The following is a 20,476-nucleotide window of genomic DNA, read 5'->3' as shown; positions in this document are numbered from 1 at the left end:
TGAATTAACAACGATGGCTTTGTACAGAAAGGACTCTGATAGAATGAATGACAGGGGGTAATAACACAGTATACTTTATTTGAATAAAAATGAATACATAAAAACATATTCATATGTAAGTGTAGATGTTTGTCCACTAGGGGGCGACACATCCTCACAGTTCACATGAAGAGACCTGCTAACACACCTTTACAGAACTGCTTTAATGACGCAGGTATTTCAGCATCATCACTAAAACAATTTGTGTTTTTCTTCAGAATGGAAATGGAAAATCAGCATTTACTTTAATGAGAAGTTTCAAATGTACGCCTAAATCCGAAATGCCAATGAAAAACAAGTGAAATAACACATTTATGTTCACATACTATTAAAACACTGCTTGCACAATCATCCTCAGTGTCATCCACACAGTGATCCTTCTTTAAGAGATCGCTATGCAGTGTAAATAAACACAACTGAAGCACAAACAAAAGAACATGTTCTATTTTAAAGGAAGACAATACGGCAGGGAGGGAGGACACAAAAGCATGTTCAAGCTAATGTAACTTTCCTTCTCAAGTCATGTGTGGCTTTTTCCCTCTGTCGATCAGTGAAATCTCAACCGTCTCGATCCTGATCTCCCACATTCCTCCCGCTCCTCCTCAGTGATGGACACCGTCTCTGACATCTTCGTGTCTCTCTCTGCCCTGAGGCGACACGTCGGGACTCTCTCTCAGAGGCAGTGCAGATATCCGAGGGGACAACGTCAACATGTCAGAACTGCTTATACTTTCAGGCAGAAAGTTGTTCGTGTGCTGTATTGTCTTCATATAACGCCAGACAGAAGAGGTCCCCATACTTGCCAACCCTCCCGATTTCATAGCCCTCTCCCGGTTTCGATTTCTGACAAAATCAGATTTACACACGACTGTGTCCACTCGGACTTTCAGCTACACCATTGTTTGGTTTCCATGGTAGCGCGTCTCTTTAGTAGCGTGCGCAACTAGATAGTCACAGAAAAACAGAACAAGAATCGACAACTCGACCCTCTGCCCACTCCTTACCTGGTCCAGCCCACACATATGCTCCATCAAGAGGATGGTGCTCCAGGCCGCAACACAGTATTTACAACACATTAAAATGTAAACAAATAACATGGGTAGTATTGTGTGTGTATGCTGTGTGTGAATGAACAGAACTCTAATAACTGTAGAAGAAGCAGTACTAACATCCCAAATGCGTTTACAGTGGACCACAAGAAACATCTTCACCAACTTGAGGAAACATGTGTAGCGTTTACTAAAAGCGAACAAACGCTGCAAATAATGAAACTAAATAAACAACACGGACCCTAAAAAGTGACGCACACAGTTGGGACCGGAGCACTTGGTGATGTTCAGGGATTATAAAGTGTGCCAACTGTCTCTGTTGTTGGAAACTTATCTAAAATAAACATGTGTATTGACTTATTTTAACAATGCGATCGCATGATTCCTTCCGGTTTTATTGCAGATCTGCCGCAAGTTAGCTAGCTAACCTAGCATTGTGTTGTAACGGGGGTAAAGATGTTGGTTTTTGACACATTTCCAGGTTCATATATGTATGTAGTGTCTCTACTGTAGTCTGGGACATGTCTCCATGCTTTAATGTTCAAAAGATCTTTATTTTTCTCGTACTGCCTGTGCTGCAGCACCTCTTTTCACCCTCTGTCGGAAACCAGAGCCCAGTCTGCTCTGATTGGTTAGCTGGCCGGCTCTGTTGTGATTGGTCAACCGCTTAGAGATGTCCCGCCCCTTAGCCTATCACGTACAATGTGTTGGAGCGCTAGCCAATAGAAGCGCGTAGTGTTACGAAGTGGGAACTGTGGGATGTTAGCCTTTGCAGACCATTTACATGCACCCAAAAATATAACACAATACAGGAAATCGCAACCCCCCAAAAAACATAAAAGGACCCTTTAATGTCTGAATGGAAGTGTTTGCACCGGTTGACCCCCGTAATCTCTGGATAACCTGGACCAAAATCCTTCGTGCACACAAGTATGAGGAAGAGGTTTCACAGTTCCAGGTAGCATGCTAAAAAGAGAAAAGTATGCGAGTTGGAACGCAGACAAAAAGTCAAGGTGAGTGAGAACTGGTTTTCCTCGGCGTGCGTTCAGACCATTCTTCTTAAGTGAGAACACACGCCTCGGGGAGAAGCAGATCCCTCCGCACACTGCGCGTTGTTGCTGCGGACGTGCCGCTAATTCTTCAAATCCCTCCGAACAAAGACGCTTGTTGTCGAGTGGAAGACAACAGTGAGACGTCAGCACAAACACATCACATTAGCAGTTTGAGCTCTTCTGTCACTCGGAGGAAGAGCACATGTCAACTTTTGAAGAGAGGCAAAGTCCCTCGTGCAACAGTGAACACAATTTAAAAAATATAAATACAAAGTGCAAAATCTCCAAAGTGTCTTTGTAGTCATGTGTTGTCGACACCTTCTGTCTCTTTGAAGTCATATTTCGGATTATTATAGACATTTTATGAGTCTCTCTGTGGTTATGTTGTGTCTTTTTGTGTGTTTTGATTATTTTGTGTAACTTTTAAGTCCTTATTAGTCTCCTCAGAGTCGTTCTGAGTCTTTTGTAGGCCTGTCTCATTTGACAATTGACTGTCTCTCTGCAGTCATTTAGTGTCTCTTTGTGGTGATTAAGTGTCTCTTTGTGCCCCTTTGTGGACATGTCTTGTCTTATTGTGGTCATTTTGTGTACCATTGTGGTCATTCTGAGTGCCTTAGTAGTCATTTTGAGTCTTTGAAGACATATCTCATCCCTTCATAGTCATTTTGACTATTTTTGGAGTTTCTTTGTGTGTCTGTTGTTTGTTTGGACAGATCTGATTGTTGTCTTTCTGTCCGCCCCTTGAGTCTCTCCCCGGTATATACATGTGTCTTTGGGTGACATTTTGTAGATCTAAGCACTGGTGTGACGTCAAGGTCAGATTTTTGGTGAGCTAAGGGATTCTGTTTCCCATTCAGCAAAAAAAAAAGTGAAAACTCTGCATTTATATCATTCTGCTCAGAACAAATCCAAGAAGAGAAACATTTCTAACCCCCAGTGCGGCCTTTCCACTGTCATATAGACCTTCAGAATCAAACAGCAGCGTTTATATATATCCCCATCTTGTTAGCGGAGCCTTGAAATGGACTCACAAACACAGTGACTGCAGCTCTTTAGTCCAGAAGAGACACCTGCTCCCTCCTCTTCAGAGTGACGGAGAGAGAGATCTGAGATCAGCTGAGAGAGAACAGAGGCCTGCTTCAGCTCCTGGTGGCCCTTCAGGGACGATCAGACGGAGATGTGGCCCAGATTCCAGCTCCTCTTCCTCCACTTCCTCTCTCCCTCGCTGTCAGTATCTATAATGTTCTCCCTTCTGAAGACAGGATATGGGATCCGGGGCTCGCTGTCTCGCTCTTTCTTTAATGTCTCTTCCTGTCAGCAGCACACAGGACCCAGTGATGCCCGGCTGCACTCGTGGACAAAAAGGCAGTCTTTGTGGCCTGAATGTGAGTCCCAACAATGAGCGAGTTAATACGAGCCAATCACTCTGGATCATTTCCACCGTCCTCACGTCCCTGTTTCTGCTTCCAGTGGGGAACCCTGTGGACGTGGTTTAGGGGACATTTATGGCAGGGGCTCTTAAAAAAATCAGAATCAAAAAGAATCAGACATCTTGTTTATTTATTACTTACACTATTTGTTCCTATATTATTACTTATCCTTACTCATGTTATTATTATTTCTTGAGAAATTGGGATTGGTGACAGTTGTGACATTTAAAACAAAAATATGGGTTTAAGTTTGATTTTAGAAATGTAAAAATTAAAAAAACATTAAATGTAATTAAATATAATTAAAGTAAATAAAATGTAATATGATCAAATTAAATTAAATAAAAAAATAAAAATATATTTCAAGATGAATTAAAAATGTAATATTAGAATAAAAATAAATACAAAATAATACAAATGTAAAATAAAATATACAAAAATTACATTTCCTTGACATTTTTAAAGTGTAATATTGAGCATTCTTTGGTAATAATGTAACATATAATAATACTCAAATCTCTGTCTGTTTTAAATATCGAATAAAAGCGAATATTATAAATATCATGTCAATTCTTTTAATTATATTTTACAGGATATCTGTTATGCTTTCTGCCTAGAATAAAATCATGTTACAGTAGAAACTTCTTTACATGTGAAACACCGTCATCTCCACAAATCACATTCGTTCGTTACGTCCATGAGACTTCCTCAGATCAGTATTCACATGCGTCCGTACGCCTCAGATGTTCCTCGTGTCCTAACGTCATTGAGACACTAATTTTGGAGGTGAGGTTACCCATAAACCTTCTGACTCGTATCAATAGTTTCCACCTTTGACGGAGAAGGTCTGCCTTTAAATGCAAATCATGCCAATTACAGTAAACATGATTAGGCACATTTGGCACTGAGCCAGAGTTGGAATAAATTAAAGTGGACCTATCATGCTATATTTGAATAATATATTGTAGGGCCATACCTATATAAAACATGTCTGTGAAGTTTTTTTTTCAAAATACCAAACAAATCATGCATTTTAGCCATGCCTCATTTCGCTCTATTTGCTCTATTCCAGCCCTCTCTTTCCAAGGGCTGATTCTGTGGCAAATGAGCTGCAGCTGACCACGCCCCCCTGCAAGGAGGGGGGGTGGCACGAGTGTCATGTTACCATGCTGTTATGCTGTTACCATGCCACGCAACCTCTCATTCCCCTGATTGGTGGAGAGTTATATAGGCGGAGCACCCCGTTTCTGACGTCAGAACAATTTCAAATCTGTATCAGTCTGCCTCAGATCCGTTGCAGCCCCGTTTTTAGAGATTTGGGTATGGAGGAAAGAGAGAGGGTTGTGTTTTCTGACACTTGGTGAGTTCCCTGGAACACCGGGGACACATATTCATGTATAAAAGACGTACAAAAGTGCATTTTGCATGATAGGTCCCCTTTAAGTGAGTGAGAGCAGAAGTTCCCTCAGAAGCTTTTAAATACTTAGGTCTGCTAAAAAGTCATTGAGAATGAATGAGGAATTCGATTTTCATCAAAATGTGTTGTAAAAATACTAAAACATGAAGTTTATATCATTTTTCAATTATTTCTGACTTCCACACACACAACAAGCCCTTCAACTCGTGTGAATCCTTAGAAATGGGTCTTAAATCTAAAATGTGATTAAATCAAAGCTGTAGATATGAAGAGGTTTCTGTTGTTCTGAGTTGATGAGCGCCTCGTCATGATTGTCACAGTTGGCTGCAGCCCTGCGAGAACAGGATGAAGCAGGTAGAGGAAATAAAAATGTCAATCAAACGTCACCTCAGCTGCACACCTGTAGAGAGAGGATTAGTTCAGCCTGGCTCAACATTTACCTTACAATAAGCTGATGCTTTAACCCCAAATTACTTACAAGAAGTGCAATAAAACATGAAGATGCAAACTCAGAACATGCAGGTATATTCACTTTGATTGTAAAAGCAGGTGCATTTGGTTCCAATGAGCTAAAACCCTAACATTTTTAATGAAAGAGGACATATTATGATAATTTCCAGGTGTATATCAGTATGTAGTGTCTTTACTTTAAAGAGTCCTCTCCTGCTGATGTTCAGGTGTATATCAGTATGTAGTGTCTCTACTTTAAAGAGTCCTCTCCTGCTGATGTTCAGGTGTATATCAGTATGTAGTGTCTCTACTTTAAAGAGTCCTCTCCTGCTGATGTTCAGGTGTATATCAGTATGTAGTGTCTCTACTTTAAAGAGTCCTCTCCTGCTGATGTTCAGGTGTATATCAGTATGTAGTGTCTCTACTTTAAAGAGTCCTCTCCTGCTGATGTTCAGGTGTATATCAGTATGTAGTGTCTCTACTTTAAGAGTCCTCTCCTGCTGATGTTCAGGTGTATATCAGTAGGTAGTGTCTCTACTTTAAGAGTCCTCTCTGCTGATGTTCAGGTGTATATCAGTATGTAGTGTCTCTACTTTAAAGAGTCCTCTCTGCTGATGTTCAGGTGTATATCAGTATGTAGTGTCTCTACTTTAAAGAGTCCTCTCCTGCTGATGTTCAGGTGTATCAGTATGTAGTGTCTCTACTTTAAAGAGTCCTCTCCTGCTGATGTTCAGGTGTATATCAGTATGTAGTGTCTCTACTTTAAAGAGTCCTCTCCTGCTGATGTTCAGGTGTATATCAGTATGTAGTGTCTCTACTTTAAAGAGTCCTCTCCTGCTGATGTTCAGGTGTATATCAGTATGTAGTGTCTCTACTTTAAAGAGTCCTCTCCTGCTGATGTTCAGGTGTATATCAGTATGTAGTGTCTCTACTTTAAAGAGTCCTCTCCTGCTGATGTTCAGGTGTATATCAGTATGTAGTGTCTCTTCTTTAAAGCGCCTCTCCTGCTGATGTTCAGGTGTATATCAGTAGTGTCTCTAACGTGTAACTCAGCAGAATCTGAGAAGAGCAGCACCAGCTGCAAAGAGCGGTGCCTTTTACTGTTTACTTCACTGCGTTGCCCTTCATTAGAACCGCTGAATAGAGATCGAGGCTGCTTCGTTTAACCACACACACCTCTACACACATCGAACTACCAGAGTATTCCCCCTCATCGTTTTATGAAGGAGATGTCCTGTCACCATGCAGGGCGCATGATGTGTGTGCTCAGCTCCGCTCTGTGTGTGCGTGTTCGGTGTGTTTGTGTGTGTCCGACACCACCGGCATTTGTTTTCAAATTACCACGAACAGTAATTTACACAAATCTGGTTCTCCATAGTTATATATGTATTCCCAAGTGAAAGATATGTGTTTAATATTAATCTCGATGTAGTGCTATAGTCCTGCCGGAGTGCACCGGAACGAACGACACTATCATAAACAAATGCCCCCCCCCCCCCACACACACGCCCTGGCGACAATAATAATAATAATCGGGCAGTTCGATGTGTTTTACCATAAGAAGATCTTGTGCGCACGAGAAAGTATCTTGTGCGAACGAGAAAGTATATTGTGCGCACAAATTAATAAAGCGTGGCCTCGTTTTATTTAAATTGAGGCCACACTTTATTAACTCGTGTGCACGAGTTAATGTGGCCACGTTTTATTTATTTTTCTCTCTATGAACCCTCCAGGGCTCCGTACAGACTAAAACAGCAATGTACAGACAAATCAGATGATTAAACATGATCTTAAAATATATATATTTTTTTTTGTAATCATTATTTGTAATACTTTCTGCTGACACTAGGTGGGGCTGTGTCTGTCTTGTTGACTAGAACTCAAGGAGGACATTACCTCTCTAAACGAGGAAATAAAAGGTATTTTCTTTCTATTAAAACCTCAATAATGTGAAGATGATTCACCACATCTTTCTTCCGATACTCCAAAAAAAAGAAGGTATTTGAACGTTTTATGTTGATTTTGATTAACAGCTTCATTCTGCAGATCGTTGCTTGGCTTTTAATGAATTAACAACGATGGCTTTGTACAAAAAGGACTCTGATAGAATGAAAGACAGGGGTAATAACACAGTATACTTTATTTGAATAACAAATTAATACATAAAAGCATATTCAAGGTAAAAATAAAGTACCTCAGAATCAGAGCCATATAATAGAAGAGTTACGACAACGGAAGTTCAAAAACGGTTATCGTCACGTGGTTCATGTAGACGAGGATCGTTCCCCGGAAGTTCATGGCGGGCAATGTGAATGCATTGATAACAGGAGATAGAACTATGATTTTTGGTAATTATTAGTGAATAAAGGTTTTGATTTGCAATATTTATACAACAAATCGATATGTGTATGTATTTACATCAATATGTTTTAAAAATAAATAGGAATTTGCTAATATTAAGTGATAATATTAGGATTAGTGTGAACAACAGTTTACATGTTAGGCTAACAGTGCCTTGGTTAAGAGAGCCTGTTTGCTGTTTATTTATGCTTTGAATTCTTTAAAACCAACATTATCTTTCTGAAACTTGTATGGTAGTCAGGAGCATCTCTTTCTAATGTTTATTGATACATTTAGAGGGAGGGGATCTAAAGTAATGCTTTAAAATTCAGATTAGATTCATTTCTACCATTTTCTTAAATTCATGGTAGTTTCAGTAATCCCATGGTAATTGAGGACACAAGTTATCTAAATGACTAATGTCATCTTTATGGCTTTCAGAAAGGACAGGAGACCGAGGGGTGACTATCAAAGGACTAGCAGCAGCAGCAGCATGATGATGATGATGATGATGTAAATGTGTTGTTTTAGGAACATCCATTGCAAATACATGGAATTCAATAAACATTGAATAGCATATCATGCTGTTTGTCGGTGCCTTTTCCTCCGTGTTGTCCTGGTTTGCTGTGCTGCCTCCTAGTAGCCACCATGGTTTGCTGTGCTGCCTCCTAGTCGCCACTATGGTTTGCTGTGCTGCCTCCTAGTCTCCACCATGGTTTGCTGTGCTGCCTCCTAGTAGCCACCATGGTTTGCTGTGCTGCCTGGGGATGCTCAAATCGATCAGAGAAAGGAGTACGAATGTACGGCTTCCCCACTGACAGAGAGCGGAGGAAAAAATTGCTGGCTCAAGTCAGCAGGAGCAATTTCACGACCAACAGCAAAAAAATATGTGATGTAATTATATACAAACACTGCATTTGCACTTTTTCACCAAACGAAAACCACACCATTGGGAAAGCTTAATGTTTTGTTTAATACAAAAAAACAGGGAAAGGCTTGAAAAACACTGAGAGTTGAGACTCAGGGTGCAGGGTGAGGGTCTCAGTGCAGGTATTCAGGCTCCATTGAATCCCCCTCTGGTTCTTGTGCTGAAAGAGGGAGTAACAGACAGGAGAAAGGGTTATACACACCTATATAGCACACCTATTGGATGGGAAATGCCTTGGGGAGATAAGGTGTGGTCTTTGTTCCCAACTGACGTTATGGAACTTTATTATTTGTGAGTTTAACAAAGTATGACAAATGGCATCAGTAACAGATGTGATATGAATTTCTATAAAGTTGTTTCACATTCTTGGTCATATTTTATATACAGTATGTAATGAGTATAACATGTCCAGTAAGTATAAAGTGTTTCCTAATACTGTGTATTCAACCACTATGGAATATGTATGTGGGCAGACAAAACTGAGTTGTTCTGTGTGTGAAGTAACCTCAAGTCACTCTGCAGGCACATTTTGATGCAGACCAGTTTGGCAAGACTAGGCTGAGAGCAGAGGCTATACCCACCATCTTCGTGCATCACCCTGTGGTCAAAAAGAGAAGGGCCCCTGCACCACGATTCACCCCGGGACCTGTATCTACAAAGCCCATAGCTCATGATCACAGCTATAGTGTGAAAGGTGACACAGGTATAATAAGTATGAACTCTTAGTAACAAAGTAATATTTGTTATTTTAAGTGGTATAATATTTAAAATGTTCGAAAATGTACAGTGCCATGTCTTCTACTTACATTAGTCTCAAAGATTGAGGGAAGAAGGGATGAGGAGACTGAGAGAAAGGAAAGTGAGGGTGAAGAAAGAGAGGACATGGCTAGTGAGGAGAGACAGGGAGGGCGGACGAGGGAACCAGCAGCCAGTCAGCATACGAGGGAACCAGCAGCAAGTCAGCATACGAGGGAACCAGCAGCCAGTCAGCATACGAGGGAACCAGCAGCCAGTCAGCATACGAGGGAACCAGCAGCCAGTCAGCATACGAGGGAACCAGCAGCCAGTCAGCATACGAGGGAACCCGCAGCCAGTCAGCATACAAGGGAACCAGCAGCCAGTCAGCATACGAGGGAACCAGCAGCCAGTCAGCATACGAGGGAACCAGCAGCCAGTCAGCATACGAGGGAACCAGCAGCCAGTCAGCATACAAGGGAACCAGCAGCCAGTCAGAATACGAGGGAACCAGCAGCCAGTCAGCATACGAGGGAACCAGCAGCCAGTCAGCATACAAGGGAACCAGCAGCCAGTCAGCATACGAGGGAACCAGCAGCCAGTCAGCATACAAGGGAACCAGCAGCCAGTCAAACAGATCTATTAAAACAACTAAAGAGAAAATTAAAGAGCCAAGAAGGAATCACCAAAAAGCAAAGGCTGCACTAAGAAAAATCAGGAAGGAAAATGCCGCTCTCAAGAAAACAATGAAAGTTAGGGACAAGAAATATAACAAAACGTTTTCAAAGACCAACTTAAGGCATTAGGCAGACTCACAACAAAGGGGATGACATGGAGCAATGAGACAATTAAGAAGGCTTTGAAAATTCACTTTGGGTGCGGACCAACGGGTTACAAAACTCTGCAGGAATTGAAGATTCCCCTTCCAGGAATAAGGCCACTGCAAAGAAGGATGCAATGTGTTAAGTTTGAGCCTGGTGTGTTGACAGAGGTCTTTGATTTCCTAAAATTGAAGGCAGATTGATTGACAGACCTTGAAAGGGAGTGTGTGTTGACCTTGGATGAAATGGCAATCACACCAAGTGTGGAGTTAGACATGATTACAGGCAAACTGTACGGTGATGTGACTTTACCAGGTCACACAGGGGTGGCAACACATGCTTGTGTGTTTATGTTGGGTGGAAACACAACACGGTGGAAGCAAGTAGTGGCATATCATTACACTGGCAATTCTACCAATGGAGCAGAGTACAGGCCAATCATTATTGATATAATACAGAGGGCAGCATCCATAGAGCTACATGTCCTTGATGTCACCACCGACATGGGTAGCCCTAACCGAGCCATGTGGAAATCCTTTGGGGTGGACCAAAATAAAACATCGGTGCCACATCCAGCAACACCAGACAGCCAGCTTTATTTCATGCCCGATGTCCCACATCTGGTAAAAATGGAGTAAGAGAGGGACTTGAAAAACCTTGGTGGCTCTCTACTCATGTTGTTACAGTTGTCTTGGTTACAGCTCTCACGTTTTTTTTTTGCCATTTCCACATCTTTAGAAAATATGAAATAAAAAATTGAAGTGAAATCAACCTCTTCTCTGGAGAACACACTTTGATTTCTCTGTCTTGTGAGTTTGCAGTCTTGCAGTGTTGCTCCTCCACCTGTAACATCACTGCCCCTCCACCTGCCATACAGTAGGTTAGTAACAAGATTACTTATATAATACAGTGATAGAATACATGTTTAGTATGCTTACTTATATAAGCACTGACAGTTACGACCAGCACTACTTGCTGGTCGTAACTGTCAGACCTTTTATTTTGTGTTTTAATATGTCTGTTTTTAAAGCACTCGCTGGAGCAGCAACCATGAATCTCGTTGTATATATGTACAATGACAATAAAAGCTTTTGAATTTGAATTTGAATTTGATAAAACAGTAGTATTAAACTTACCTTGTGTTTTCACTCTCACTTAAATCCCTCTCCCTTTGCCATCAATCCAGAATCAGCTGAGCTGCAACATTATACAGACGGATAATAATCAACATAATCACAAGGACACAATATGGCTCTGCTAAAAACACTCACTCTTACACGCACCAAAGTTATATTTATCTAATATTTAACTCCCTCCACCCCCTACATACAATCCCGTTTAGAAGCCCCTCTTCTCTAATTCAACAAAGTTGGACCAAATAGACATTAAGAGAACGGAATTTACAATTAAAAGGCTGTTCAACGTGTGTTGCTAACTTGCTTCGGTATCCTAGCTTAATCTGTTATCTGTAAACGTTCCCTAAATCTACTAATTTAGGGATAATCCACTGACATCCTTTAATACACATGTTAATTTGAATCAGATGTACTGATAATATCAGCAATATAAATCTTTAAACTTCTTCTTTCCTTTAAAAGTCCGTCACGAACGGTCTATTATGCTGCAACTCCACAGCTCTACTAGCCTTGGCGCTAACTTCCAGGGAACGATTAAGAGGCTCCACGATCCGCCATTGCTGTAAAAAAGTGGTCCATTGGAGTGAACGGAGATGTCGTAACTCTTCTATTATATGACTCCGCTCAGAATGTAACTGCAGTACAAATCTTGACTGCACGTAGTGTAGATGTTTGTCCACATCCTCACAGTTCACATGGAGAGACCTGCTAACACACCTTTACAGAACTGCTTTAATGACACAGGTATTTAAGCATCGCCACTAAAAGAAAAACAACGTTTTTTCCTCAGAATGTAAATGGAAAATCCTTTACAACGGCATTTACTTTAATGAGAAGTTTCAAATGTACACCTAAATCTATAAATGCCAATAAGGAGTCACATTATATTAGATTACTTTATTGTCTTTACATAATGCAAACAGAGTGTAACGAAATTAGGAGGGTCTAACCAGAGTGCAAACAGTCAGTTATATACACAGCTATCAGCAGTATGTACAAAATAAAAAAATAAAGGAAAATAGATGTAAAATGTATAAATAAGAATACATACTATATAAACACAGTTTGCACAAACATCCTCAGTGTGACCTGCACAATGATCCTTCTTTAAAGATTGTAACTAAACACAACTAAAGCACAAACAAAAGAAGCAAGGTATTATTTATTTATATTTTACACAGGCTGCAGCCATCAGACACTTAGATTAGCTTCATTTAGCACTAGGAAAAGGGGGGAAATAGTGAGCCAGGCTTTTTCCAAAAAAATGACAAAATAGATATTTAAATGTACTTACTATAAAATGTTAAAACAATTTGGCAACTTGTTTTGGTCCCAGCCAAGAAATAGCCCGACCCATAATCCCCTGTTAAACGTCTTATTGATGTTTTTACTCCTCTGATTTGGTATGGATTAAACAAACTGGATTCAGAGCTGCTGATAGGTGTATTTTGTTACCTTTGGACAGGCTGGCTTTGTCTTCCCCTGTTTCCAGTCTTTATGCTAAGCTAAGCTAACCTGTTGATGACCTTATTTCTGACAAAAATATACAGCAATCTTAATATCTATGATCAGCTGATCCAAGAGGGTTTTAAATAGTTTATAAAGATTCAGAAGAACCAAAGCTGTCAGATAAATGTGGTTCAGTAGAAATGGAAATAGTTAAGTACAGTTTTTTAAGCTACTTTCCCTAAATTGGGAACTAGTGAAAACTGTACTTCAGTAAGTAATTTAAAAAAAGACAAAAAATAACATTCTTTGTTCCTTTTTTTAATCCATTGAGGCTTTGTTCAAACTTTACAAGCAGTGTACAGAGAGGTGGACGAAATACAATCAACATAACACAACAGACAGCTGAGAGGTAACATTTTAATTTCCCTTGTTTGTTAAACCACTGCAGCCTAATGTTTATGATCAGATATTGTTGATTTTCCAAGTAACTGTCAATACATTTTGTACCAATATACTATAATTCAATAATCAATCCTGAACTTCCCCTTTAAAACACACCATTTTCCCTCACTTGAAAATTATTTAAAAAAAGTATATTTACAGTATTTTACAAATGAAAAAGGACTGCATTTCTTCCACTAGTAATGTCTGCAAGTATGAAACACTTTTTGAACACACAATTCTGAGACAATAAATACTTTTCTTGTCCCCCTGACATATGAAGAAGTGGTAAAAGTTTATTTCTGAGTAAATAGTTTCCTGATCACTTCAAGTCATGACGGCAGGGAGTGCAATCCGTAGAATAAACTAGAGTACATTAGAACATACTAGAGTACATTAGAACATACATACAACACGTAGTATTTTATGTGTTATGCGTCTCATCGAGGTGAACCATAAGTGATCAGATTCTGATAAATGTTCAATGTGTACAATGTAAATGTACGGTGACCTTGAGAGCCTTGAAAGAAGCCTATATAAAATAAATGAATTATTATTATTATTACTTCCCCAGTTGAATACATGTATTACATTTAGTGAGAGTGACTCTTTCTGAAGAAAATCAAATGGTTCTTCTACACAGTGTGATTGACTGGAGAGATGATCAGAGGGGCAAAGCTTTTACCATCGTTAAGACAAGGACCAAAGTATGGGTAAAGTTTCTCTTTGAAGCAGCAGCCAGTGAAGGAGTAGATCAGAGCTGCAGCATCAACATCATAAAAGGAGACCAGACCCTCCTCATAATCCACAAACACCCCCACCTTCTCAGGCTGAGACTTCAGAGAGAGACAGACTGAAGGGCCAGCAAAAGCTTGGTACTCATCTTTGTTCCTCAAACCTATCCTCCAGAAACCTTTCTGAGGAGTCAGTATGATGTTTCCCTTCCTGTTGATCGACTCTCTGGCCACTCCTAGAGTCCACTGAGTATTTCCTTTAACCTGAACCTCATAATAAAATCTTCCTGAAGAGAAACTCTGCTTGCTAAGATACAAGCACAAGTATCAAATCTCTCTGGATTGTTTGGGAGATTCTTCCTCACAACACCATGTTTAACTTGTTTTCCATCAGCAGACAGGATGAGTTCAGGATGTGCTGTATCAGGATCAAGAGTCACCTCCACCTCATACCACTGGACCCTCTTCTGCTCCACCTCAAGCAGCTTCTTCATCTGTTTCCTGAGCGTCTCCTCCAGCTGAGTCACAGCTCTCCCCACAGTCCCCTCATATGAAGGAGGACGGACCCTGACTTCTGTCCAGTTCTTGGTGGGTGGAGCAGCGTTCAGGGACGTGAAGCTTTGGAGGAGGTGGAGCTGGTCTTCAGAGCGTGAGAGCTGCTCCACCTCAGAGCTTCTCTTCTTCAGCTCAGAGACTTCCTGTTCCAGCTCTTTGATGAAGCCTTCAGCCTGCTCCTCTGTCTCTCTCTGCTTCTCTTTGATGGTGTCCATGAGCTCGGCCTGGCTTCTCTCAACAGACTCCTTCAGAGCGGTGAAGACCTGAACACCATCTGCTATCTCTCTGTCTGCTCCTTCCTTACTGAGCTCCACTGAGCGATTCATCTCCTGGATCTTCAGTCGTCTCTTCTGGATCATCTGCTGAATTTCAGCCTCTGTCTTCCCCAGCTCAGCCTTCTTTCCTTCATATCCTTCTTTCAGAGGAACAACATCATGTGTCTTGTGGTCTGAATATGTGCAGTGGATGCAGACACACACCTGGTCAGTCTTACAGAACAGCTCCAGCAGTTTATCGTGCTTCACACACATCCTGCTTTCCAGGTTCTCCTCAGGGTCAATCAGCTGATGTTTCTTCAGACGTGACGCTGTCAGATGAGGCTCCAGGTGAGTCTCACAGTAGGAGGCCAGACACACCAGGCAGGACTTCAGGGCCTTCAGTCTGGTTCCAGTGCAGGCGTCACAGGGAACTTCTCCTGGTTTGACAACTTGTTGCTCTGAGCTGCGGCTGCTGGCTTTCTGTTGAGCTGACTGTCTGAACTGAGCAGCCATCTCAGAGATGAAAGTGTTGACCAGCAGCTCAGGCTTTATGCTGAAAACCTTTTTACAGTTGGGACACTGACTCTGGACATTTCTATCCCAGTGTTGAGAGATGCAGGCTTTACAGAAGTTGTGTCCACATGGTGTGCTGACTGGATCAGTGAACATATCCAGACAGATGGAGCACAGAAACTGATCTTCAGTCAACAGACAGCTGGCAGCAGACATGTCTAAACTCTGAGGACCAAACGTGTGAAAAACACAAACACTGTAATGTATATATGATTCAAGTCCTCCAACTCAAACGACCAAATGGGCCGATTGTTCAGGCCCTTATTACGACCAAATATGTTGTTTGTTCAAGCGCTTAATACGTCCTGTAGTTACGTTTAAAGTTTTCGCACTCTGTGCTCCCGTTGAATGCTAACGTTACAGATGGTCGTTTATTCACAATTAACCCTCTCTGTAAAATCCTAAATTGTAGGATAGTTTGGCCATTAAAACGCTTTTTGATTATATTTCTAGCGAGAAGTGTATATTGTACTTTTAGAATCCACGTCCAGTCGATATGTAGGATCTATAGTTTGATATATATTACGAAGATGATTTGAGGTATACGGCAGCCTCCATGTAAAGTTACGCGTTGAAAACAGTATTTCAGACTCGCGGAACCGGCGAGCATTGAATTAATTAATTAATTAGTATGAAGCCGAGAGCAGCTGGAGCAGCACTCGCTCAGAGTGAGACTCTACGGCGTCGGCGTATGAGCATTTAAAAGAGTTTTACGTTAAAGTCAGTACTGACTCAGACGGAAAAAATCAAACGTTTGCCTGTAAACTGTGTCCGCCCGGTTTGAAAAAGCAAGTCCGTACATCGACGACGTCGACAACAAACCTTAAACGGCACATTGAGAATAAGCACACGACTAGCCTTTCACAGTATGTGCGAGTGGTGAATAAAAAAGAGAGCCAAAACAGATCCACTACCACCCAAATCCCATTAACATCGTACAGGAGACAAATAATAGCTCGCAGCAACGTATTAAAAAAATAACTATAAATTAGTTCATTTTTTAAACCATGAACTTTAGTTCAACATTTTGAATTATGAACTATGAACTGAACTAGTTCATTTTAAAATTTGTGAACTGTGAACTGAACTAGTTCATGTAGAAAGTGAACTTTCCCAACACTGCTGAAACTGTATTTTCCTTTGCCGTTCTGTTTTAATTTCACAATAAAGTTAGTCATATTATGTTTGATATTATTATGTTTTATTAACTACACCACTGGTTTTTTAACTAGTGGTTAAAGCACGTAATTGAATTTTGTTGTTGAATACGTTTTATTTGATGAAAACATTTAAATATTAAGAATAGCCTACATACAAAATTGTGGGAAATACGAAAACGTCTTATAAAACTACAATTCCCAGTAGAGACGTGCCATAGAACATGTTGTGAAACACACAATAGCCAGCATGTGTAGTTCTGGGGGGGGGCTGGAGCCGGGGGCTGGACCCGTCCAATTCCAGTTTTGGAAAATCTGCCGTGGTTCCATTCCATTTCATAGAGCTGTGACGCTCAGCGTAACCTTGTCGCACTGCCACTCCAACATCCAATCACAGGGCTTGATGACTAATCACGGGGTTTGTAAAGCAAGGCGGATGTTGTAGTTCCAAACGATAGCTGGGGATTCTGGGTAGTGTAGTGTCTTCGGAAACTGTAGTGTTTTATCTCCGAAAAAACTATTTGTTTCTCTGAATCGAAGGTTAAAAACACAAAAGCATTGTACACAATTTAAACTAGGGATGTCCCGATCATCTTTTTTTGCTCCCGATCCGATTCCGATCATTTGATTTTGACAATCTGCCGATACCGATTTTTCCCGATCCGATCTTTATGCAATGCATTAAGAGAAAAAAAAGGTAACAGATAACGGCTGGTCATCCAACGCGATGAATTCAGCTATCTTGGCTGTTATTGTGTTGGCCTTTTCACTGTTCTGGGGCAGTTTCTCTTTCCTTTTAAAAGTCTCTGAAAGTGTCGGTTGCTTCAGTGCCGTTACCTGAGTGGCCGCTGTGTACTCGTCGTGTTGTTGTTGGTGTTTGTTTCTCAGGTAGCGTATTAGATTGGTCGTGTTGAACGTAGCTCTGTTCTTTCCACCACGCGGAACCTCTGCCTTGCAAACATTGCATCTGGCTGTTACACTGCCTTCGCTTTCAATTTTATAATACTTCCAAACTCCTGACATTTTCTCTGTCCCGACTCCCGAGTCACCAGCTGAACGTAGCTTCTCGTTAGCTTACTGCTACTATTAGACACTGCGCCCACTCTGTTGCCAGAGTTCAGAGAAATAAGCAACCAGGTCTGAAAACAAGCCCAAAGAAAGCAACACATACATGATGTTGTGTAATTTTAAACCAAAACTAAGTCCTCAGGATGACTTTAAGACGTGAACATGGTCATTTTTGTTTTGTAACATTAAATAATAAAAAAAATATATATAAAAAAAAATTGAAAAAAATCCCGATCCCCGATTTTTTTCTCCCGATCCCCGATTTTTTGAAAATCACGTGATCGGTTCCGATCCCCGATCACGTGATCGGATCGGGACATCTCTAATTTAAACCAATCAGTATTGTGTAATTAACAAGGATAAACTGATGTTTTTTAGTGGATGAGTAATGCAGATATCACTGTGTAATCATTTGACAGTGAGGGGAATACTTCCGGTTTTATTATGAAAACTTCGAGACCGGAAAAACAGTTTTCACCCACGCTAACTTTACATGGAAGCTGCCGCTATACACGTTCTCCTGGCGAGACCTCATATCATCTTCGTAATATTTATCAAACTATAGATCCTACACATCGACTGGACGTGGATTCTAAGAGTACAATATACACTTCTCGCCAGAAATCGAATCAAAAAGCATTTTAATGGCCAAACTATTCCACAGTTTAGGATTTTCCAGAGAGGGTTATTTGTGAATAAACGTCCCTCCGGAGCGGTTGCAATGAACGGGCCGGGAGCATGTTGTTTCTTACACGGCCACTAGAGCACCTCTAGTGGCCTCCGGCGTCTAGAGAAAAGAGATCAACTCAGTGAAAGCACCGCCTGCTGATCAATCAGAGCTGAGTGTGCAGAGTTTAAATATATCAAGTCATATTACAGGATAAAGGAAATACAGTTTAAACTGCCGTATGCAGAGAAGACGCCGACGTGTCGCACTTATCATTCATATCACACTGATATCACATCATCAATCAGATCATCGATCATAATATATCACAATATATTTCCTTATCTGAGTCAGCTTCTCTAGCCGTATCTGGCCGTGCAACACTCACAGTGTCACATAGGCCTACTGTATGCAGAAGTTATTATTATTTTAAGCAACACATTGGGTTGACGAAACACTCAACTCAAATGTAATTAAAGTCAGATCCACTCGTGTCTTAGATGGGGGAGTATCATAAAACTGTTACGCTTTCAAACACTCGGTAGTTTATTTATTTTTTAACCAGTTGTTCTATATTCACCTTGCAGGTGCAGCTATGTGCTGTATCCTGGATTATATGTTTAAATCATGGATGTTTGTCAAGTTCATATTTGTCTAATATTAGTTTACTTTTCATTAATGAAGTATGACGCTGCGCTGTCAGTACACTTGTCCCTGTTTGTGATTGGTCAAATGTTGCTAACCCCGCCCCTTTCACGTGAACGCGCTCTCAGCTGTTGAGAGAAACCCTGGCTTGATTTACCGAGTTGATAACCAGCGTCGTAGGACCGCTTAGCGAGATCTCGTTTGTTAGGGTTAGTTAAGATAACTCAAACATATTCAGGATATGTTGAACTGGCTTCGTAGAAGAGGGCACAGGTGGCTGCATAGCAGCGCTAATGTCGAAGACACAAACATTATACATTATATTTTTATTTTACCAGAATGTAGTGACAAAAATATTTGGGAAGGCTTAGCCCTAGCTAAGGCCTAAGGCTAAGGCCATAGCCTACACAGTATCCACCCGCCCTGAAATAGATGGGTGATACTGACTCTGCTGATGTATCATGATTGTGCGGAGGGTGAAAAATTGCTCAAATGTGCAGTTCACTGTTATTGTTAAATGTTTAAAAAATCTCTGTTAATAATATAAATGAAATCTGGAAAGTCATAGCAGCATTCGGTTTAAACTCTAAGAAACACAATGTGTAGCTCTAATACTGTTGGGGGATTTTGCCGTCACTGAAGTTAATACTAGTACAAACAGTAAACGTTATCAGCTTCAAAGGCAGACAGCAGTTACTACGGAAACAGTTCAAAGTTCAAGGCTACTTACCAACAGTGTGTACACATTATATAAGATGAGGTATATAACTGTCATGCCTTTTATAAACAACACTTTAACACAACACCAGATCCCTGGCTTTGGACAGTCCAGAACAAATCTACTATTTAGATTCTACTTTGTTTAATAGAGTCAATTATAAAGATGTTTTCAAATACAGGAAATATGAAAATAAGAGCTAAAACTAGCTTTGGCTGTATGCTCTCTAACCTAACTTAACCAGCGTTTACATTGCAGTTGTTTTGTGGCTGTTGCTAATGTAAATGTTGAGGTTTTTATCTTAACTGACACATTTTTATTGTGTAATATTCTTTATATGGTCAAATGGATGTAATACAGTCAGATTCTGATTTTAATCCAACTTTGACTAAATGTTCAGTCAGTGATGTGTCTGTAGTGAACTCACCAGTGTTTGCAGAGTCCTGCTGTGTTGCTGAGAAGAAGCTGCTGGATTCAGTTGAGTGTTTCTTCAGAGAAACAGAGACTTGTATCGGCTGCTGCTCTGCTGTCGCTCAGACAAACTTCAACTTTGATTTCTGGGAAATATAAACTCTTCTCTTACAGTGTGGTTCCACCTCCCAGTGGCAGTTTGCCAAGAGGGAGTGGAGGAAGAACTGTTGAGGCTTGTTATTTAACTTTGTGACGATGCATTTTACAGCTGATCCAAGAGGCTTTTCAAATAGTGAATTGAGCATAAGTAGGAGTATTTTCTCAATACATAAAGAACATCTCTTTACACATCCGGAGATTCATAGCTCTATTTCACAACGCTGTGTTATGGTCCCTGTTTAAGA

The 20,476-nt window shown here is 40.6% G+C and overlaps 1 long non-coding RNA gene and 1 pseudogene across 1 annotated transcript; both read right to left on the bottom strand.

The window, feature by feature from the left end:
- Positions 1 to 10,144: 10,144 nt before the first annotated feature.
- Positions 10,145 to 11,414, bottom strand: LOC139433925 (uncharacterized). The gene is made up of 3 exons (XR_011643322.1): positions 11,398 to 11,414; positions 11,054 to 11,127; positions 10,145 to 10,881 (listed from the first exon to the last, which is right to left on the bottom strand). It is a non-coding gene; the product is annotated as an uncharacterized lncRNA (long non-coding RNA).
- Positions 11,415 to 13,393: 1,979 nt separating this feature from the next.
- On the bottom strand, positions 13,394 to 20,204 carry LOC117447608 (E3 ubiquitin-protein ligase TRIM21-like; annotated as a pseudogene).
- Positions 20,205 to 20,476: the final 272 nt, after the last annotated feature.

Source organism: Pseudochaenichthys georgianus, chromosome 6 (genome assembly GCF_902827115.2).
Source record: "Pseudochaenichthys georgianus chromosome 6, fPseGeo1.2, whole genome shotgun sequence".
In the NCBI taxonomy this organism is placed as follows: Eukaryota; Metazoa; Chordata; class Actinopteri; order Perciformes; family Channichthyidae; genus Pseudochaenichthys; species Pseudochaenichthys georgianus.
The sequence above is the reverse complement of the archived record's forward strand: the minus strand, read 5'-3'. Positions and strand labels throughout refer to the sequence as shown.